The 23076-nt window shown below is 55.1% G+C and overlaps 1 protein-coding gene across 2 annotated transcripts in view; it reads right to left on the reverse strand.

The window, feature by feature from the left end:
- The window catches only part of BCL9L (B-cell CLL/lymphoma 9-like), a 66331-nt gene extending 48331 nt beyond the window's left edge, over positions 1–18000 (reverse strand). Inside the window, exons 1-3 of one of the 2 annotated variants that reach the window (XM_014949553.1) lie at positions 17942–18000; positions 17449–17491; positions 16655–16821 (exon numbers count right to left, since the gene is read on the reverse strand). The gene's annotated coding sequence lies outside the window, so the exon portion shown is untranslated. The remainder of the gene's footprint in view (positions 1–16654; positions 16822–17448; positions 17492–17941) is intronic. The other variant, XM_014949551.1, reaches the window with a different exon arrangement.
- Between the last annotated feature and the right edge of the window lie 5076 nt (positions 18001–23076).

A 23076-nucleotide genomic window follows, 5' to 3' on the forward strand; every position in this document is an offset into this window, starting at 1 on the left:
GGCGCGGGCGGGGACGCCGTGGCGGGGGGCGAGGCGCTGCGCGGCGAGTGCTCCTTTCTCCGCCGGAGCCTGAATAATCATTTGGAGAAACGGGATCATTCACTTTCCTCCGAGCGCCGAGCCGGGCGCTGCCCTGTCAAAATAAAAGCCCCGCGCGCTGATTCACCGCCTCCTCCGCGCCGGCCGCCCAGCGGCCTGACGGGGACCAGCACCGGCCACCGCCGCTCGCCGCCCCCGGAGGGACGAGGCCGCCTCCTCGCCAGCCGCCGCCGGGGGACAGGGATGTCGCGCGGCCTGCCACGGCGGAACCGCGTCCCGCGACAGCACCGGGACTTGTCCCGTTCAGCGTCTCCCCGCCCGGCGCCATCACCCGAAACGTCGGCCCAGGGTGAAGCTCCGCCAGCCTCCGGTTCTGGCCCTGCCGGCGCCCTGCCTGTCCTGCTCTTGAGCCTGGCTGCGCCGGGGGGGGGGGGAATTGGGGGGATCCCACACCTGAGCCCCTCTTTGCCGAGTCTCCCAGAGCCAGCACACTAGATGCGGAGGGGCTGGTCCCCACACCTGGGACAGGCAGCGTGATACTGTCTTTACCAACAAGTTTTCCATGCGTTAACCACCCTCTTCCCCCGAGCAAGGGCCTCCATCAACTGCTACACCAGGGTGGGGGTGACAGGAGCAGGGAGAGGCAGACGAGATGGCTGGGGACAATCGGGTGCAGGCTGAGGCAGGAACTGCATCCACCTCAGATCCACCATTTGCTCCAGCTGGGCGGCAGGAGCCCCCCACCCACCTCGGGAGCTGTGGCTGGGCCAGGGGCTGCTGCTGGATGCAGCTGGGAGAGGATGCAGCTGGGCTCGCTGGCTGCCCGCGCTCTGTACCCGCGCCCCCCCGGCAGGCAGAAGGGAGCCGCACAAGTGCACACGCACATCAGGCTATTAAGCCGGTCCACCCGCTTCTGGATGATGCCAGCAGCATCCTAACCAGGATGTGTCACCTTCCTGCCTGCAGCGCACTAACTGCTCAGGGGTGGGCTGGAGGCAGGGACCACTTGGCAGCATCTCTGAGCACTGCAGAGCTAAAGGGGATGCAGGGACAAGCGATCCATCTCTGCTGATGGGAAGCGACAGCCCTGACTGAAAATGGAAGCACACCTTGCCCTCCCGCAGCCGCCACCAGGGCCGGACCCTGGGGACCCTGGTCACTCGCCCTCCCTTGGCTCAAGGTGAGGAAGCCAGTCTGCCCCCGGGAAGCAGAGCCACAAGAGGTGGCAGGGAGGGAGAGAGGTAGGGAGGGGAGACAGAAAAACACTAGCTGCTCCCAAACCCAAACAGAAAGGTTGGGACATTCCTCTTTGAAGGCACCTCTCTGCCCATCTGCACAACTGCCTGGGGAAAGCAGCTGAGGCTGGAGCAAACAGGAGGGACAGATGCCCCAGGTTTTCCCCCAGAGGACCACAGGCTGCACAGGTGGGCAGTTGCTGGGGACCCCTCTGCAAAAAGCAGCATCGAGCATCATTTGCTTACACCAGCCACACAACCATACCCTGATGTACCCCTCCCAGGGACTGGGGCGCAGTGAGGCCATACATCTCCCCGCCTCCCTGGTGAGCTCCCGAGCGCCTCATCAGCAAGCAGTGACATAGTTTCACGCTTTCATCCTTCCCAGTAGCAGCACTGGGCTCGTGTCCCTGCAGATAGCACGCACAGGTGCATGGGTTAAAACCGGTGCCCAACCACCGCTGTCTGGCACAACAGCTGGGTGCCAGGGGCAGACTGGCAGCTCCTGCCCTCCAGCCACGTCTGGGGACTGCAGAGCCACCTCTGCTCCAGGCCCTCTGGCTACCTCTCCCTCCCGCTCCTTCCCCACGGCCTCACGGGCTTTCTACATCACAGCCCCTCGCATCTCTCCCAGCCTGCACACATGAAAGTGGCAGAGCGAGACTGGGAAAGGTCAGCAGGAGGACCAGCCGCTGCCGGCTCAGCGCTGAGCCTCTGTCTTTAATTAACATCTGCTGGGCTAGCTGCCCTCCCTACACTTGACTCCGACTCCCAGTCTCCCCTTCCCTCCTCTATCATTACGCCCACGCTAGGAGAGACGGGGAGGGGAGGAGATGAGGAAGCAGAGTCCTTGGAGCTTCTCAAAGCCTCCCTCTGCCAACACCACGACAACGGCAGCAGCTCATCCCAGGAGCTGCCTGGTACATCTGCACATTAGGGAGCCCCTGGCCGAGATGCCCAGACTGGCTGTTACCTGCCCCTCCCTTGCCCGGGGCTTTTCTGTCTTTGGGATGCAAAATATCCACCCAGGAAATCTAAGGTCTCCCTTCGGAACTAGTCAAGGACCAAGAGACCCATCTGTAACCACAACTCCAGCCCAGAGTTGGGACCAGCCACCCAGAAGCGCCTGACACGTTCTAAGTCTGTGGGATGCAGAGGATACCAGGATACCGGTTCAGAAGGATCAGCCTCCTCCCATCACGCTTTCACCGACAAGGATGGCTGGAGAACACGGAAGCCAGGTCCCAAGCCACCTACAAGGCTCTGGGACTTGTTCATTCCAGTTGCCTCTGCAGAACGCCAACCCCAAGCTCAGACCTTCGTGAGACCCCTGTGGGCAAGGCCCTCGTTATACTTATGAATATGATTAATTAGGTCCAATTAACTATACTGGAATTAATGATGTGGCTCACAGTTAGCTGGAGCTGCCTCTTTGCGAAGCGTTTCCCCAGTGGCTCATGCCAGTCCCAGACCAACCCCCAGCAGAGGCCCCAGAGATGGAAGCATGCAGATGAATTGGGATGAAGAAATGAGCCTGGGGCTGCAAGACGCCCGTTTCAGGGGCAGCCCTTCGCTTTGCTGACCTACCCCGGTACAGAGCAGGGAGCTGGGGGCGTTAAATCCACAGGCCTGGCACATAGACTCACCCTGTGCTCCCCTAGAAAGGCAAAGGTCCATCCAGGAGAGGGAAGAGGCCACACCACTGCTGCGGAGGGAGACTCTGGCCTAAAAACATCTTTTCAGCTCTCTCTGTGCTACCCTGGGCCCTGCACATCCCAACACAGACTCCTAGCCACAGTGCCCTCTTCTCCCCTCAGACACTGGCACGGATCCTACCCCACAGCCTCACAAGTCCCTGCCATGCCTCCATCTTCCTCGGGCTGTGCCACAAGGTCTCAATCCCACCTCTGTTTTGACAGTACCACAAAGCCGTCGCTCAGGGAAAGGGGAAAAAAGCCAAGCCAGGAGAGGCCCCGGGCCTGTGCCCAGCCCCGCAGGCAGCCGGGGAAGGAAGAATGGGCTCCCTCATTGCACATCGCCGCGTTTGAGCAGGGCAGGCGCCAGCAGCGGGCAGCTGCGAGGAGCCCATGCTACCTCTGTCACCTCTGCAGCCGCCCAGGCAGCCTGTGCCGCAGGCCAGACGGACCTGGGCAGAGCCAGGAGTGCCCAGCTTGGCTTCTCTACTCCTTTCAAACGGGATCCCAGCCCGTTTCCCTCACGCTAACTTATTAACCATCACATCTCCAGCAGGCCAAGGCCGTTCACCTGCCGCAGCCAGAAGGAACTGGGGAGCTCAAAGACAACACATGAAGCGAGGCAGCCACGGCGTCCCTGCTCAGCGTCCTCACACCAGGCCCCGGCCCCCCTACGTACGCTGGGATTTTCCTATGATGCAGCCCTAAAGGCAGAACACGGCCCGCGCTGGAATACCAGATAATTTAATCAAGCTGAGCTGTCCTCTTCCCAAATGGAAATAAGCTGCTGCAGCTCCAGCACGGCTGCCACACCAGCGTCTCGCAAAGACAAACTCCTGACACAGTTCCAGGATCACAAAGACAGGGAGGCGCGGGATCCTGGATGCTATTCCCGCAGTGCCAGACGCGCTCATAATGCCTGTGCGGGTGCAGGCACGACACAGCTCTGCGAGCCTTCTTCTCTTCTTGCAACTCCCGCGCGCTCTGAACGCCAGCCTCATCCTCCCACCACCTCCGGCGCTCGCTGCAGCCCAGGGGAAGTCATCCCAGGTCCCACAAAGCCCGGGATACTGGCACAGGAGATGAGCTCCACTCCAGCCACCGCAGCCTGGCCTCGGGTGGCCCCGGCTACAGGCTCCAGCTGAATTTGGGCTGCTCTTTGCCCGGGGCCCTGCAGAGACATTTGCTTTTGCTCTCTCTGGTCTGGGTGCATCGCTGCTGCCCAGAGCAGCCCCCGGAGAGCAGCAGCCCCCGAAAAGGCGGGGGTTTACCGGCGCTGGAGCCCGGAGGGAGCTTCTGCCCCCGCCACCGGGCAGGGCCAGCGGAGCCGGAGCCCCGCCCCGCCGCTGCCAGCGGGGCAGAGCCCGGCGCCTGCGGGGCGCAAGGGGTTAAAGTATTTAGCGAGGCCACCAGCGCGATAAATGCGAATGCGGCGCCTCCCACCGCCACCCGGGGCCGGCCGGGGAGGGGACGGTGACGGGTGGGGGGGGGACGACACGGAGGGGGGGGACTCTTATCCTGATACGGCGCCTTCTCCCGAGTGCGGGTTTGGAAAAACTGAGCAGGCAGGGCTGGCGCTGGAGCGGCAGCGCCGCGGTGACACAAAGCCCGCAGATCCCTCGCCGAAAGGACGGGCGGGCGGGGCGAGGCGGGCAGGGGGCGGTGGGGGTCCCGCTCCCCGCGCAGCCGCCGCGTTCCCCTTCCCCGAGCCGTCCCCTGCCGGCTGCGAGGGACTTCGGGTCTGGGCAAACGGGCCGCCGTGGCCCCCGCCTGCCATCGCGGCCCCCCGCAGCAGCCTGGGCATGTGCCACGCACACGAGCGAGCGCACCTCGCAGACGGGCAGATCATCACGCGTAGGCGCCGGTGGCGGGTGCCAGAGAGGGGGCCGGGGCAGACCCGCTCTCCGCGGGCGTGCGGGAGCGTGTGGAGCCACCGGCAGCAGGAGGGGAGCCAGCCCCACAGCTCGCTGCCGACACCCTACCGGACAATCCGGGGTGCATCGTGCCGAGGACGAGTCAAGGAAGGAGCAAGAACAGCTTTGGCTGTGCCTGCTACTACAGCCTTTTAGCCAGGCTGAACTAGGAACGGAGCAATCCTCCCCACTCTGATTTATTTATACGGTGCCTTCATCTCCAGAGGGTTCCTGGGGGCTCGGTCACTGCAGACCTGTGTCAGTGAGTGGCAGCGCAGAGATCAGGGGAGTTTTCAGGGAGGTCACAAGCCTGACACAAATTCAATTTAATTCAATGTCTCTATTAGTATTTGGGGTCAGTCAAAATCACTGCTTTGTAAATGGGGTCATAACAGGAAAAGTTAGTGAGCTGCTGCCTTGGGCCGTCTACCAGCGTGACAAGGACTTGTGGCCAGTAGCCTGGACCAAGCACTTGCCACCCCCAAACCCAAACACACCATCCCTGAGACATGTTGTACCTTGGTGTGTGCAACACCTCAGCCACGCAGTTGGGGGAAAAGCCTCTCCCCTGGCCTTTCAGGGGCAGACCCGCTCTGCAGAAGTGGGGAGCCCAGCCCGCAGGGCTGACCCCCTACATCAACACCCAGCTGCCTGGCCAGACCCTGCTGTCCCAGGTGCCACAGGGAGGGTGACCATCCAAGTAAAGCCACAGACTCTACGTGTGTGTTCAGGCTCTGCTCCCACTTCTCCCTTAATTTTCACCCAGCCCTTGATCACCTGCACCCCCGTCTCCAAAAACATGCGTGCAAATGATCAGAGGCTGGAGCCCCTCTGCTGTGAGGACAGGCTCAGAGTGTTGGGGGGGCTGAGCCTGGAGAAGAGAAGGCTCGGGGGAGACCTTAGAGCCTCTTCCAGTCCCTAAAGGGGCTCCAGGAAAGCTGGGGAGGGACCCTTGATCAGGGAGGGGATCCATAGGACAAGGGGGATGGTTTTAAACTGAAAGAGGGGAGATTGAGATTTAGATTAGATATTAGGAAGAAATTATCTGCTGTGAGGGTGGGGAGACATGGCCCCAGGATGCCCAGAGAAGTTGTGGGTGCCCTTGCCCCGTTCCTCTCGGTCCCCCTCCCGCCCCGCGTCCCTGCGATCCCACCCCCCGGACCCCCCAGGCGGGGCGGGGCGCGGCGGCGCCACCTGGCGGCGCGGGAGGCGCACGGCGCGGGCTGCCGGGAGCGGGGGGTGCCCGGCGGAGAGAGGAGGCGGGGGGGGCCCTTCCCCGGGCCCCCGCTCACACCCCGGATCGCTCCCCCCCGCGCCCGGGCGGAGGTACACCGGGCAGAAACACGAGAGAACGCGTTGCTGTATCGCGTTTGCCCTGTGTTCTCTCTGCGATGGCGCAGAGGAGGTGCAGGGCTGTGCATGACAGAATAGCAGCATGTGCACAGCAGAAGGGGATGTTTTAATTAAGAGGAAAAGGGAGAAACTGTGACTCCAGTGGAAAATGCCAAATGGAGCGTTAGCATCCAGGCGCAGAAGTGAGGAAATGGATTTCCGCAGCGTGCAATACGTCCTCGTACGAAGGGCTGAACGCACCTTCCATCCCCGCCAGCAGAGTGGCTTACAGCTGGCACCTGAACCATTAAATCACGCAGCCCTTCATGAATATCTGCGTAACAGGCACCGTAATGCACTTTACAACTGCCCTTTACACGGTGTGGACACTGAGAGCCAAGCACCAAAATCCTCTCCCAGGTGGAAGGAACACAAGGGGCTGCAGGAGGGTCACGTTTGCCAGAACACCAAATGCAGGGGTTTGGCCCGGCCACAGGTATCAGATGGATGCCAAGGTGCTCACAGCCAGGACAAACACCTGGATTCAGAGGGGTAGAGACAGAGGGAGGCTGCCAAAAGCCCTGATGGCTCTCCAGCAGTGTGACCAGGCAGGGTGAGGAAGAGCAGTGAGGCTGAAGCATCCCAGCTGCCACAGCCCCATCACATGTGGGACGGTGACAGAAGGGGCTTAGGGAACCTCTCCCCCCGACTGCTGCCCCTTCCTCCTTCCAGTGCAACCGCTCTCCCTATTGAAATAAATATGCTTGAAAACGCCAAGGCACAGTTACTTAAGAAACAAAGAAGCCAACAAGTGACAATTCGTTAAGATACAGCATCGCAATTGTTTCCCACTTTCTGTGGACAGTCTAAATCCACCAGGCCAAAGCACAATGTTCTCAGCCAAAGGTGTCAAGAAGGTGACCATGCAAGAGCCTGGAGCAGCGTCTCCTCCTTCCTGTCTCTCAGCCATACTGCAGCTCTGGCACCAGCTTAGACTTCGCAGAAACAGGCAGGAAAATCCCTCAGCTACGACAAGGAGCATGGTGTGCACCACCCTGGGTCTGCTTCCCGGGCCACCAGAGACAACAGACTCACAGCAGGAGAGACCCATGGGGACCTGAGGGCATCCAGGACCCCCTTTCATAGATGCAGGACGCAGAAAAGGCCAAGCTAATGACCACATAAGCATAATTACTTCATCCAGTCCCTAATGGTCTTGCCATCTTCCCCCAACTCCTCCCTTTAACCACTGCCTTCATCCCCATTAGCAGGAGCCCTGCAAGCTTCCCCATCCTCTGACAGCTGCAGCTCTGTGTCTAAGCTGGAAAAGGGGAACGAGACAGGGGAAAAGGGAAAAAAGAGTTTTTCCAGAAGCCAATGAAATTCAACTGTGAACATAGTTCCCATGGTAACAGCAGAATCCAGGGGAAGAAAAGGGAATGTAAATTGGATTATCAAGAGGATGAACAGGGAGGGACCAACGAACCAGTTGCATCCACCAGCCCAGCCAGGCCGCTCAACCACCGCCTGCGCCGTGAGCCCGAGGAATGAATCCCTTCCTCAAACACCCACCCAGAGCTGCCCGTGCGGCAGCTCACCCAGCAAGGAGAGGTCCCTGCAGCATGACAGGACTCACAGAAGCCACTGCGGGAGTCCTACCACCTCCCCTAGCCCAGAAACTTTCCCTGCGTGGAGCAGTTGCCCTATAATTGATGTGATATATTCCTTTCACTGTCTGACATCCTAACCATAAATGAGGAGGAGGCTCAAAAATGCCCCAAACATAAAGAAAAATATACAAGTCACAGAGAAGTAACTCACGAGACCCAAGATTTATGCTCCTCCGCCCACAGGGGAGACGGAGTACTCCTCCGTGACATTCTAGCAAGGACTTGCACTTTGCAGAGTGAATACAGTGAAATCAAGGTGGCTTTCAGTAAAGCCAGGAGAAGCACAGGAACTCACATCAAATGGATTTAAACCAGCAGCGGAATCCCCTGTTCCAGCCTGAGAAAGGACCACAGCCCCTGGGCTGCTCCCAGACCTGGCTCTCTTGGCACTGCTGCGCCTGCTCCCGCACCTCTCTCTGCCAGTGCTTCCCAGCCTGGAAAGGGTTAAGCCTCAAAAGCAGCTCCTGGGGTTTTGCTACTCCTTTTCTGCTCTGTTTTATTTTCTCAAAGACAGAGATCAGCTGCCTGGATCTGGCTTGACCCCACAGCGCAGCCCGCAGCAGCCCTCACTGCACCACCGAGTGCCAGCATGGGGGGGAGGCACAGGAGGGACACAGGGATCTGCTGCACTGGACCCCCTTTGGAGACAAGCACAAATATTTCATGACAGGGAGAGAATCCTTCAGCAGCACCCTGCAGATGTGGATTTGCTCGGGTGCTGTGTGGGACACAAAAGGACAGAGCCCAGGTCACCGCTCTCCAACCCCCAGGGACCCACCGAGAAATCCCCCAAGGGTGAAGGGACCTCCTCTGCCCACCCAGCAGCCTGAGGAGCCGCAGGTGGTGCCAGCAGCTCCTGCACAAACCTGGCAGCAACATCCCAGCAGAGAAAGCTGGACCTTGGCCTGATGCGGGCCGGGGTAGAGGGACAGCCCTGTCCATCCCCAGCACATCCCAAGGATGGTAATGCCCTCTCAGAACAATGCACTGGCCCCAAAACACAAGATCTAACCAGACAGCCATTCCTAATGGGACCCAAGGTGTCAAGAAAAGCACAACATCCAACTGGAACCAGATGAGACATCTCCAGGAGAGCTGGACGGTGTTTGGCACAAATCAGAGGTGCCCTTTGATTAGGCACTCCCTCCATTCAAAAGGAGAGCGAGGTTTGAGATCCCTGTTTGACTCTCCGCAGTATGTGGAGTGGGTCCTGCCTAAGAGTCTCTGAAAGTCTGGCATAAAAAGAGCACTTGTGTCTCCAGACCACACGGAGAGGGCAGAAGGAAAACGGACCGAACAGCACGATGTGGCACTGCCTGGAGCAGGGCTCAGCTCATCTCCGAAGCTCTCAAGCACGATCTAACAGCAAAATTACCAGGGCTACAGCGTCAAAGCGTGTTCCCACTGGCAATCCTGCGTGAAAGGAACAGCCAGGAGCGCTGGTTCAAGTCCCCCAAAATCCAGACATGCAGACGTGATGCCAACAGGAGGAAGGAGCAAGATCTCAGCAAGGGGAGCCCATTGAGGACCACGGCTCTGGAAGTTAATTGAGACAAAGCTGCCACACTTTTCTTGGACATGAATTTGAGTGGGAGGTGTTTGTTACTGCCAATACATTTTCCCTCATACACAGTTCTTCCACATGAGGTTGAACCGTTAAGCGTTGACAGTGCATCTGTTAAGATTGGCTCTAGAAACCAAATGTTCTTGAAAATAAAGAGAGAAACATGCTGTGCTTGCCCTTCATCTTCCCAGCCATCCAGCTCCCAGTACCGTGAGGAAAAGCCACGTGGAGCAGCCCATGCGCACAGGGATGGCCCGAGAGCGGCCCTGAAGGTGCAGCCAAGGAACAGTGAGAAGTTCCCCAAGGACGGCGAGACTCGGGGAAAGGGCAGCATGACAACGTCAGGCTTGTTTCTGCTGACAATATGAGGCTTCAAAGAAAGGTCCCACAGGAGATCTGGGAGAAGGGCTCTTGCCAATATTTCCAATTTCTCTCCTACTTGGTATTTTCTTTTTAGATTTTTGTCCTACCTCTCATGGCAGCTGCCTTGGGCTTAGGGCAAATGGTGAGCTTGCTTCTTCAGAAAGATCCCGCACCCAGCAGAGAGCACTGGGATCACCACGGACTACGAGCACCGGAAGAGGACATCCCTGCAAACAGAGGAAGATGATCTTCCTCCAAGGTCACGAAATCTTTCCTTCACAGGAAGAAGACAAGACAAAAAAAAGAGTAAGGCCAATGCAGCCTCCTCACTTGACTCCCTTTAATTAGTAACCATCTGGTTTTGAGAAGAGCTGTCAGCCGATGTAGAGCATTTGGCAAGCATCCTCCGCTGCTGCTCTCCTAACTTCAGATCTTCTTGGAAATGGTCTAAGCCCCAAGATGCCAAAAGGAAATGAAAAGAAAAAGAGAGAGGGCACGAGCGAAGCAGAAGAGCAAGGACGCAATGTGACTGAGTGGACGGAGCCACTCAATTCCCCAGTTCCACTTCCAGGCTGGGGAGCAAACTGCAAAGGCTGCTGCCCCTCTGACAGCCGGAAACCCCCGGCCCCAGCAGCCACGGGAGGGACCGCATCACCTCGAGCACCCTATTTCAAACAAGCCGGTACAAATCCCTCGACATTTTCCAGAAGTCAGGCTGCTCAATTTGGTGACCTGCCTAAATTCCAACTTAGGCAGTGACTTTCTGTCTTCCTACATTCCCTACCTCCCTGTAATTTCTCCTGTGTACCACCCAACCACTGTGCGGTGGCACCATGTGCCTGCAGTTACCGGTGCTGCTCCTGCACAGCGTTCATCCGCCGGGCAGACACAGACAATCTCACAAACCAAACTCATCATGTTCTGTGGACGAGAGCTGTGATGCTCTTCCTTGAGTTTTGCCCTGGTTCTGCCTGATGCCACACTCAAATAGAGGGGTGCTGTTCTCCATCGAGAAACCCACAAGTGGGAAGGGAGCGTTTCACCGAGCTCGCGGAGGCAGCAAGGAGGGACCGTAACCCTTCCGCTCAGCTCAAGTCCTCAGGCTCTGCCAGCACAAGCCCTTTTGCTCTTTTCTGGGGAGCAGCCGTGCTGGAAGCGAAGCTGGGGGCTGCCGCATTTCGCGAGTGCTGCCTCCTCATTAACATTCAGCACAAGGCTCAAGCAGCTTTTAGATTACTCCTTCCTGACTCTGGGACCTTGCGTGTGAGTCAGAGCCTTGCACATTCACTTCTCCCGATCCCTGCGAGCCCGCAACACATGGCAAACTACATTTTGAACAGTTCCCTTAATTTCTGTGTACAGACAACCTTCTTCTGGCTTTTGTGAAGAAGCCGAGTCATCGTCTGCTCCCCCAAACAGCATCATGCGCACAGGGACCACCACTCTCTTTTCTCACAGACCTGCTCTGATTTTGCAATACCCTCAGATTGTGCAGTACCCTCTTGTAAGCAGGTACAGCAGACCCCCTATGCTCACCCCCCTCTCTTTTCATTTCCACCCCGCTTCCCATGCGCTGCTTCAGCTTCCCACAAAGCACGTGTAGGAGCCCATTCCCTTCCCCAGACCCATGGCAATGGTACAGGTACAGCTGAAGGAGCGGAGGATCCCATTAAACACATTAATTCTCTGCTACAAACAGGGCAGATATCATTTCCCAATGCATTTCTGCAGATCTGTCCTACGTGGCAAAGGAGCCTGAGATCCAAACCTACAACATCCTCCCATTAAACCTGCCCTGACATCCACCAGCCCGTCAGCGCAGAGCTGTAACCTCGTTGACTCCTGACCCATGAGTAAAAAGCAAGCATAAAATTCCTTATTAGAGCTTCTGAAACCACCAGGGACCTGCACCTGATTAACGTTCTCACACATTTCCAGGGGGGCAGATGAGCAGGTTTTGGCTGCCCTGATCCACACGGGAGATTCTCACTTTTCAAATGTCTCAGGAGCTGTGCGGAATTTGGAGTTGCCCGAGATGCCCACCTTCACCAGGGCAGTGGGAGCTCAGGAACCTTCTCACATCCACTTTTTTTAAGAGGATGTGTGCTGGTCTGACACACTTAGAACTGGAAATCCCCAGGTAGAGAACAGGGAGGCCCCAGGCAGGTGAAACACATGTGGGTCATCAGGTCTGGACCATCCTCCCATGAGCCTCAACACAGCCAATTTACACCAAAGGACCAAAAGCTGTGGACACCATTCCTCTTTTTGGCTTCCCAACCTCGACAGGGTAAAACAAAGCTTTTTCTTTACACTCTACACTCCGCTCCAAGCCCCAGGAACCTCTGCGCAATACTTGCATCTTCCTTCTCCAAAGCCTTTCTTCCTCATCTATTAGCATTATGCAGAGTCCCCAACTGCCAACGAGACTTCAGGCACAAATCCATCTATTTCTCCCCTCCAGCTCTTAATTAACATGTGGACTTTAATTACATTTCCCGTTTTCACGACAAAATATGTCTCTCTTATCCACTTGCCCCTCCCCGAGATCATTATGAGAGCTCTAATAATAATCATTATCATCCATCTACCCCGGGAGTGAGGTGGGAGGCACCCTCTCCATCTTCCCAAGCTGCCCTGTCCCACCAAACCCCCAGTCATTCAGTCCTCGGAGCCCTGGTCCCCTTCCAAGGAGAGGGGTAGAAGCACTGCTAACAGGTTGGCACAACATATTGCCAGGGCAGGATGGTGCCCGCAGGCTTTGGCTGCGGTGAAAGACATCACAATTCAAGGATGGACACGGAAACAAAGATAAATCGGGGAGGTATTAGGGGTTCTCTTCCTTTTCAAAGGTAAAGGTGGGCCTCCCTCCTGCTGAAGAAGCTCTGTCCTCACTAGGAAGCTTTGCAGTAACACTCAGCTGGGTCACAGACTGATGCAGTAAAAAAAAGGGGAAAACTTTCTAGCAAACCTCCCCACTCTCCCTGATCCAGCCACTAGAAAAGCCTTAGTAAATCACAAAGCATCCACTTCCGAGGAGAAAGTGAAAACTGAGAAATTCTTCCCTAGCCAGCCAGATGGGAGCAGGCAAGAAGCAGACAGAATTTACCGGAACAGGGACGTCGGTACCAGTCTGGTACCGGTCTCCTTGCAAGCCCAGGAACGTCACCCAGATGCAGTCTATCACAGTGGGGAGACTGAGTCCTGCACAACATCAACCTTGATTTGCAAACTCGGAATCAGCTCTCAGACTGACTTATCTGAATGGTCAAAATTCACCAGTCAGCTGGTGGTTTTGCCGACTTACAGAGGTCTGGGAAATGAGATTGTCCTTAGGTATTACTTTACACTTTCAGTGCTCCTCGAAGACAGTTTCTAGCCCTCCTGGCAGCAAACAGTAAGGAAATACCAAACTGAGTATCGAGCTATGCAGTATTTGCTTTAGTTTGCCAACAGACGGAAGGCAGTGAGCTGCCCACCTCTCCCAGTGCTGAGTGGTGAAGAATTAGCAATACTTCACAGAGCAGACGTGACATCAGGCTCTTGGGACAGAGACAATAACACAAGGGCAGCACTGAGGTGACCACAACACAAAGGGGATATAGGAAGAACTGAAAGTATGGCCCAGACAGAGTCTGCAAGGCAAGGATTGCGTGATCCCAACGCGCAGCAAAGCGCACGGTGCGTAACTCGGGCAGAAAGATAAGCTGGCAGCAGAGCTCCGTGGGGCAGCGAGCACCTGACAAACACGGACAGCATTGCTGCTGCTCGCAGAAACCTGCATCCCTCCCCACAGACCAGCCGTGTAAGAAAAACCAAGTAATTTCCCGAGAAGAGTGTGTCGATAAGCGCAGCAGAAGGGAGACGATGTCCCTTTAAATGCGACTAAAGTGTTGTCAATGGATCTGCCATGGTAGAGGAGTTAATCCCCCCCCAGCCCCTCTCAGCCACTGTGATGGGATAATTAGATGCGAGGGCTCAGCGCAGATGATGCTCCAGTTGCTTAGCAACTAATGGTTTCCATGGAAATAGCAAAGCACAGCCTTCGGAGCAGTAAGTGAGCAGTGCAGCAGGGCAGGGAAAGATGCCTTAAACTCCTGCACTGATCCTCTCCTCCAGAATCACTCAGAGGCCTTGAGGTATTAGGGGAGTGAGAAGGGGGTGCCTTAAAGATACAACATCCATGTTTCAAGCAGCAGTAAAAAGAAAAGGGTTTTCTTTAGGCTGAACTTTGAGTGACACCGTCTCCCTGATCTCAGTGCCCTCCACAGAGGGTCTTAGGCAAAGGCTTGTGCCCCGATACATGGCTCCTCCTGCCAAAAGCAGCTGAATGTGATTCCAGCATCAGTTCTTGCAGCCAGGGGCTGAGAGGTGAACACACACACGCTAATGTGCTGAGATTTTCAGTGCTGTCCCATAAGACGCCGTGTACAGGCATCCAGCCTGGCCCTGAACCAGCAGGCAAGAGGTTTCCTCTCAATTCTGCAGCTCCGCAGCACATACAAAAGCAACAGTGGCTATAAAACACCAAAAGCCTTGCCAGAATAGCAGAGATCAGATTTATTAACCTTAGCCCAAGCCCATCATCTAGTACTTCCTGCAACACGACCAATTCCTACGGCTTTATGACCGCTGCTCCCTGCACCGAGTCAGCATCCCACTGCTCCTGAGCATCGCAGCCAGGACCTGCCCCTCTCCTCGCTGAGCAGGGCACATGCTGCCCATGCAGCAGCACTGCTGCTGTCTTGCCATCCCCCACGCTGAGCAGGGACATGCTCTCTTTGTATTTTTATAAGGGAGCTCTGGGACACCCAGGTGGGGCGGTTGGTTCAGTACTAGGTGGTCTTCACCCCCCTCACAGGATGCAGGGACAGCATCGCTGCCTGCTTCCCAATGACAGCCTTACCAGTTAAAGCTTTGCAAATGCCTCGAGCCCTGGTGGCACAGAAGAGGGCATGGACGCTCACGCCACAGACACAAGCCTCTGCTCTCCCACCCTCCCTCGTGACAAGAGGCATCCCCAGCAGCAGAGCGGATGCCGTGGACACTGGCTGCAGATCACACATGCACTGCTCTGCTTTTCCCCTTCCCACCCATGAGGAGACCGGCAGCACGTGCTCCGCTCCACTGGGTGCTATCTCTGCTGAGCAAAAAGCATGTAAAAATGGAGAATAGGGCAGACCCCTCCCTCCAGCAGCAGCTGAGCCGGGAGGTGGCACATACTGCTGGCGAGGAGTGCCAGGACCCCCACGGAGTCAGTCAAAGCCACCAACCCTGAGATGCCCTGCAGCTCCTTCCTCCCCTGCCTGCAAACCCAGGGGATGCCGGCTGCGACACTCAGGAGGGATGGAGCATCCCCTCAGCCACCCTGCACTGACGGCAAATTCAGCTGCAAGCAAGGTCTCCTGCTCCCTGGAGCCCTGTCCTCATCCACCCGGTGCTTCAGGAAGGTACTGGAGCAGAGTCACCAAAAAAGTTGCGGAGCATTTCAGACTCTGTCCCCTATGGCTTTCAAAGGGGGAAATCAAAGGGAAGCGCCGCGCTTTGTTCCACGGGGGAGCGGCAGGAAAGGTGAGCGGCGGCGAGCCCGGCAGAACCGGTCGCTTCAATCGTCCGCCAGCTCACCTTTGAAGTGGTTTTAAAAATCAGGGAGGAGGGGCAGAGACCCGAGTTCAGCTCTTTTACTGCAGCTTCACAGAATTTGAGGATGTGGGGGGTAAGAAGCCGTCTTTCCCCCACCAGAAAAGTAGCATATCTGTTCAGAGTGAATAGAACATAGCTAATAGAAAAGGCTGCGATACTCATCAAGTACACGCCAAGTCTTCATGTCCCGTAGAGGCTATGAACAGCTACAACAGCACCAGCATCTGCCTACGGTACGGACAGAGACAGATGGGGAGCCACAGGATTAACCAGGTGCAGCCCCCAGTCCGGTCCTGATGGAGCCCCCCCGGTAACAGAAAGGTCTGGTTTTAACCCCGGCCCGCGCAAAGCCTGAGAGTTCTTTCTGTACTATAGTCACAGCATCAGCCCTTGCTGCAGCACGGGGAACCGAAGCAATGCCACCCAGCAGGAATGGCACTGTGCGAGGACAGGACAGGCCCTGCCGTACATCCCGTGCTGGGGAGATGAGGAGAAGTATCAATTACTTAACTGGAAATTAATTTGTACCACAGAATATATACATATGAAGAACACGGTTGATTGGCACGACCAGTCCCCCCAAGCCCACTGAACCTGCTTGTATACAAACACCACCAGCTGAGCAAAGCCAAGACAAGAGGTGACACCCTCCTGTTGCCACAGACAATCCGATGTCATTCCGTACAAATACCAAGCTTTCGGGGGCTGTGGAACACACAAGCCATTCGAGCCAGACTTGATTAACAAATCTGAGTCAGAAGCCAAGTTACAGAGCTCCCCTCTCTATAGGGCAGAGAACAAGCTCAAATCCAACATCTTTCAGAAGCGGGAGCAAATCCAGTTTCTCTGCTTGCCGAGGAGACCTCTCACCGCACATCACGCACACACGAGGCTGGGAGACTGGCCAAAGACATCTGAGTGCACACACAAACCTCAGACACCCCAAGAAGCAATTGAGTGTGCTCGCAGTTATGTCTCAAATCTGAAATACATCTTTTCACTCTCGATTTGCAAACATGTCTTAATCTAAAACACCAGGACACAGGAATCAGTACAGATAGAGAACTGCAAATGCCCTCCCGACCGCATCCTTACGAAGCTTCCCTAGAGTTTCTTGTTGTTACAAGGTGTGTGGGAGTAGGTGAGACCAGTTTGCAGCAAAACTATCCCATCAATTGGCTTCCGCGCCGGTAACACTCACCTGAGAAGAGCTGGCTTTGAAGAATCCAGACGTCCTGAGCCGAGATGCCTCCAGCTTGTTGCTCCTCTACGTTTTCAGCTCCATTCATGATGCAGACAGAGGTGTTGGCTTTGACCTTCTGCACATGTCACCAGGTTCTCTTCCAACTTCTGTTTCACCTTCCAAAGCTAGAGGGGGACCCAAAAATGAGATGGGTTTAGGAGACAAGCGTGAGATGCTGGTTAAACCATAGGGCATAAAGAATCAGCAGCCTTAGACAAACTGGCTCTCTCAGTCTGATGAAGATCCCTCTCACCTGGGAGAGCAGGGGAAGAAGCCAGAGCTCAGGGGTTACGATGCTTTCACCCAGAATACACAGGATACAAACTGATGGGATTGGATTCAGCGTCTGAACAGCCAAAGGCAAAATTAAGGCCTTTTAGCCTTTTCCTAAACTTAAGGGAAAGGTCGGTGGCTGCAAACATATATATTTAAAACATTCTTAGGCTTTAAACTGGAAACCAACACTTCTGCTCCCAGTTTTGCTTCACTGCATGGTCTGGGCAGACCACAGGGCCCATTTCCCCGCTTCCCCTGTTCATAGGAGAGCAGCGCCCCAAGTCTCTACCAGTAAGAAGTAAACATTATCGCACCGGGGAAACGCTCTCCATCCCTGCAGTGGGGGCAGCAAATATTAGCAAGCCCTTTTCACACCTTTTTTTGAGGAGGGTCTAAGTAGAACTGTTCAGGGCTTCTCTAGGCAGAGCACTATATTATATTAAGTTATATCTTCTCCCTCCACATCGGTTACTTACCAGTCCCACCGACAGGCACAACCTCCTCTGAGGACACGGGAACCTGGGGGAAGATGGGAGAAAGTAATCACTAATCAGCTGCAGGTGGCTGCTGCCGGCAGCCTGAGCTCTGCAGGTGTTTCTCATCTCCCTCATTGCTCTGGAGCAGCTTTTGCTGGTGGATACCCCCAACCCGGCCCGGGGGCACCGGCCCTGAACCAGCCACAGGTGAATTTAGTGGCTGCCTGCAAAACGCCAGCTCACACGGCCTCTTGTGGCCGAGCCTTCACTCCCGTTGTCCTCTGCCAGGGTGCTCCTGGAAAGCAGCACAGGGAACTGGGTCCTTCCCGGGGACAACTCCATCCCCAGATATCCTGCTGTCTTTTTTCTGTTCACATTGGTGCTTTGCACGCTGCCCTGCTTGCTTTTCTGAGAAGAACAAGCAGGTCAAGATGCTCCATCTGCACGCAGGGTCCATCTGTTACAGGGCTTCTTTCCCCCCAAAAATACTTACGTGGTTCCAAGATGATTAACATAACTGCATCCAGTCTGGCACTCCTGTGCGAGCTTGTTGATGAAGTCCCAAAGGTTAGGTGGGTAGGTGAGGCGTCAGTTGAGGGTGCTCGCAGATAATCACCGGCTTAATGAATTACTCTGCCTCAGCTGATGCCTGCCCCACTGGGGGAGAGTTTCGCTCCAGATAGAAAGGGGAAAGCAACTTTGTGGTGCGACAGGTCGAGTGATACGTGGTAAATTATTAATCTATAGTAGCTGGATTGTTTGCAACACATCTCAAGTCAAACACAGGGCTCCAGTTTCAGGAAGGGGAAGGAATTTTGATTGGGGCGCACTCCGGCTTTTTTGAGGAAAGCAGCCAACAGGCAGGTCCTGGGCACACCTGAGGAACCTGACAGGGAGCACATCGTCTGCACTAACGACTGAACTTTGTCACACCAGGGTGGGAAAAGCTACGTGACTAGTAGTCCGCATCTAGCAAAAGTCAAGCCGTGCTGGCTGGACAGTTGTGAAATGCCCAACAAGTACACAGGGTACAAACTACTGTGCCTGCCTTGACTCAAGAGGAAAAACTCAGAGATCCTCCCCTGCCCTTTGAAAGTTACCTTTGCAAGAAAAGCTTGATTTCCTGTCTGATTTATTTGTCAACAGCCCATCTCAAAAGATGCAAATAGGCAAAGGGTGAGAACAGCAGCAGCCAACAGCACAGCAACATCTGGCCCAAAGCGCTGCAGAGCAAGCCTGTGGTGGGGAGAAGCACTTTCTTTCATCATGCAGGAAAAAAACCCACATAACCCAAAGCCAAACCTTTGGTGCAAGGGGAAAGGAATTCACTTTTAAGCTGAGATTGCCCCAACATTGTGACGCTAATGTTATGGCGCAATCTTTGTCAGCAATTGCCAAAACCAGCCTCTTTCCGTCCATCTCCCAGCAACTCCCTGACATACTCCTCCACTAGAGCATAACCTGCAGTGTCCTACAGAATGCTCAATGTATGTAGAGTCTGAGACCTCATTGCCTGCTGGTGCCAAGCCAGGGCTTGGATTTTGGTTTGAGGCCACTCCGTTTCCAGCCACACCACCCACCTCCCCTGCCCCCCGAGCAGAGGGGCAGTGGTGGGTGGGGAAAGGGGGTGAAGATGTCTTACACCCACCTGTAACAGCACAAACCACACAGCTTCATTTGAAATACCTGGGGCAGATTAGGCTGGGACTGCGTGTGAAAGACACGGTCACAGAAACACAACCAGTTCAGGAAGGTGTAGAACTCAGATTGCGTCTCCAGGCTGCACAAAAAGTTTCTGAGAGACGCTGTAAGAGCACACCCTGTATCTGCACAACCCGGCTCCTTTTCCCCCTCCATGACACCCCCTCATTGTTTTGCCTGGGCTGAGCTAAAGTGGTTTCCAGCCTTAAAACCCTTCCCAGTACCTGCAAACGCATCCTGAGTGCTCCCCACATCCCTCAGACATCTCTCCTGCTTCCAGAGGCATCCAGGTTCTCAGGTCAGGGAAGTCCAGGGCAGAGCATAGGTAACACTGTGATTTTATCAGAAGCAGAGGAAAATAAGAAGTTAGCCTAACAAACACACATTTCTTGAGGCTCTAGCAAAGTAAATGGGCAGAAAACAGAGCCTGTGTGCTACCACCTATCCTATTCTCAATCAGCTCACTTACCCCACCAGTATGGACCATTTACTTACTGGAAGGGGCTTTAATAGGTATTTAGAAGTGTGAAATCCACCTGTGTAACCCCCTTTAAAAAAAAAAAAAAAAAAAAAAACAGGGGAGACGGAGTACTCCTCCGTGACATTCTAGCAAGGACTTGCACTTTGCAGAGTGAATACAGTGAAATCAAGGTGGCTTTCAGTAAAGCCAGGAGAAGCACAGGAACTCACATCAAATGGATTTAAACCAGCAGCGGAATCCCCTGTTCCAGCCTGAGAAAGGACCACAGCCCCTGGGCTGCTCCCAGACCTGGCTCTCTTGGCACTGCTGCGCCTGCTCCCGCACCTCTCTCTGCCAGTGCTTCCCAGCCTGGAAAGGGTTAAGCCTCAAAAGCAGCTCCTGGGGTTTTGCTACTCCTTTTCTGCTCTGTTTTATTTTCTCAAAGACAGAGATCAGCTGCCTGGATCTGGCTTGACCCCACAGCGCAGCCCGCAGCAGCCCTCACTGCACCACCGAGTGCCAGCATGGGGGGGAGGCACAGGAGGGACACAGGGATCTGCTGCACTGGACCCCCTTTGGAGACAAGCACAAATATTTCATGACAGGGAGAGAATCCTTCAGCAGCACCCTGCAGATGTGGATTTGCTCGGGTGCTGTGTGGGACACAAAAGGACAGAGCCCAGGTCACCGCTCTCCAACCCCCAGGGACCCACCGAGAAATCCCCCAAGGGTGAAGGGACCTCCTCTGCCCACCCAGCAGCCTGAGGAGCCGCAGGTGGTGCCAGCAGCTCCTGCACAAACCTGGCAGCAACATCCCAGCAGAGAAAGCTGGACCTTGGCCTGATGCGGGCCGGGGTAGAGGGACAGCCCTGTCCATCCCCAGCACATCCCAAGGATGGTAATGCCCTCTCAGAACAATGCACTGGCCCCAAAACACAAGATCTAACCAGACAGCCATTCCTAATGGGACCCAAGGTGTCAAGAAAAGCACAACATCCAACTGGAACCAGATGAGACATCTCCAGGAGAGCTGGACGGTGTTTGGCACAAATCAGAGGTGCCCTTTGATTAGGCACTCCCTCCATTCAAAAGGAGAGCGAGGTTTGAGATCCCTGTTTGACTCTCCGCAGTATGTGGAGTGGGTCCTGCCTAAGAGTCTCTGAAAGTCTGGCATAAAAAGAGCACTTGTGTCTCCAGACCACACGGAGAGGGCAGAAGGAAAACGGACCGAACAGCACGATGTGGCACTGCCTGGAGCAGGGCTCAGCTCATCTCCGAAGCTCTCAAGCACGATCTAACAGCAAAATTACCAGGGCTACAGCGTCAAAGCGTGTTCCCACTGGCAATCCTGCGTGAAAGGAACAGCCAGGAGCGCTGGTTCAAGTCCCCCAAAATCCAGACATGCAGACGTGATGCCAACAGGAGGAAGGAGCAAGATCTCAGCAAGGGGAGCCCATTGAGGACCACGGCTCTGGAAGTTAATTGAGACAAAGCTGCCACACTTTTCTTGGACATGAATTTGAGTGGGAGGTGTTTGTTACTGCCAATACATTTTCCCTCATACACAGTTCTTCCACATGAGGTTGAACCGTTAAGCGTTGACAGTGCATCTGTTAAGATTGGCTCTAGAAACCAAATGTTCTTGAAAATAAAGAGAGAAACATGCTGTGCTTGCCCTTCATCTTCCCAGCCATCCAGCTCCCAGTACCGTGAGGAAAAGCCACGTGGAGCAGCCCATGCGCACAGGGATGGCCCGAGAGCGGCCCTGAAGGTGCAGCCAAGGAACAGTGAGAAGTTCCCCAAGGACGGCGAGACTCGGGGAAAGGGCAGCATGACAACGTCAGGCTTGTTTCTGCTGACAATATGAGGCTTCAAAGAAAGGTCCCACAGGAGATCTGGGAGAAGGGCTCTTGCCAATATTTCCAATTTCTCTCCTACTTGGTATTTTCTTTTTAGATTTTTGTCCTACCTCTCATGGCAGCTGCCTTGGGCTTAGGGCAAATGGTGAGCTTGCTTCTTCAGAAAGATCCCGCACCCAGCAGAGAGCACTGGGATCACCACGGACTACGAGCACCGGAAGAGGACATCCCTGCAAACAGAGGAAGATGATCTTCCTCCAAGGTCACGAAATCTTTCCTTCACAGGAAGAAGACAAGACAAAAAAAAGAGTAAGGCCAATGCAGCCTCCTCACTTGACTCCCTTTAATTAGTAACCATCTGGTTTTGAGAAGAGCTGTCAGCCGATGTAGAGCATTTGGCAAGCATCCTCCGCTGCTGCTCTCCTAACTTCAGATCTTCTTGGAAATGGTCTAAGCCCCAAGATGCCAAAAGGAAATGAAAAGAAAAAGAGAGAGGGCACGAGCGAAGCAGAAGAGCAAGGACGCAATGTGACTGAGTGGACGGAGCCACTCAATTCCCCAGTTCCACTTCCAGGCTGGGGAGCAAACTGCAAAGGCTGCTGCCCCTCTGACAGCCGGAAACCCCCGGCCCCAGCAGCCACGGGAGGGACCGCATCACCTCGAGCACCCTATTTCAAACAAGCCGGTACAAATCCCTCGACATTTTCCAGAAGTCAGGCTGCTCAATTTGGTGACCTGCCTAAATTCCAACTTAGGCAGTGACTTTCTGTCTTCCTACATTCCCTACCTCCCTGTAATTTCTCCTGTGTACCACCCAACCACTGTGCGGTGGCACCATGTGCCTGCAGTTACCGGTGCTGCTCCTGCACAGCGTTCATCCGCCGGGCAGACACAGACAATCTCACAAACCAAACTCATCATGTTCTGTGGACGAGAGCTGTGATGCTCTTCCTTGAGTTTTGCCCTGGTTCTGCCTGATGCCACACTCAAATAGAGGGGTGCTGTTCTCCATCGAGAAACCCACAAGTGGGAAGGGAGCGTTTCACCGAGCTCGCGGAGGCAGCAAGGAGGGACCGTAACCCTTCCGCTCAGCTCAAGTCCTCAGGCTCTGCCAGCACAAGCCCTTTTGCTCTTTTCTGGGGAGCAGCCGTGCTGGAAGCGAAGCTGGGGGCTGCCGCATTTCGCGAGTGCTGCCTCCTCATTAACATTCAGCACAAGGCTCAAGCAGCTTTTAGATTACTCCTTCCTGACTCTGGGACCTTGCGTGTGAGTCAGAGCCTTGCACATTCACTTCTCCCGATCCCTGCGAGCCCGCAACACATGGCAAACTACATTTTGAACAGTTCCCTTAATTTCTGTGTACAGACAACCTTCTTCTGGCTTTTGTGAAGAAGCCGAGTCATCGTCTGCTCCCCCAAACAGCATCATGCGCACAGGGACCACCACTCTCTTTTCTCACAGACCTGCTCTGATTTTGCAATACCCTCAGATTGTGCAGTACCCTCTTGTAAGCAGGTACAGCAGACCCCCTATGCTCACCCCCCTCTCTTTTCATTTCCACCCCGCTTCCCATGCGCTGCTTCAGCTTCCCACAAAGCACGTGTAGGA

This window comes from Calidris pugnax, unplaced genomic scaffold (genome assembly GCF_001431845.1).
Source record: "Calidris pugnax isolate Ruff unplaced genomic scaffold, ASM143184v1 scaffold180, whole genome shotgun sequence".
Lineage (NCBI taxonomy): Eukaryota > Metazoa > Chordata > Aves > Charadriiformes > Scolopacidae > Calidris > Calidris pugnax.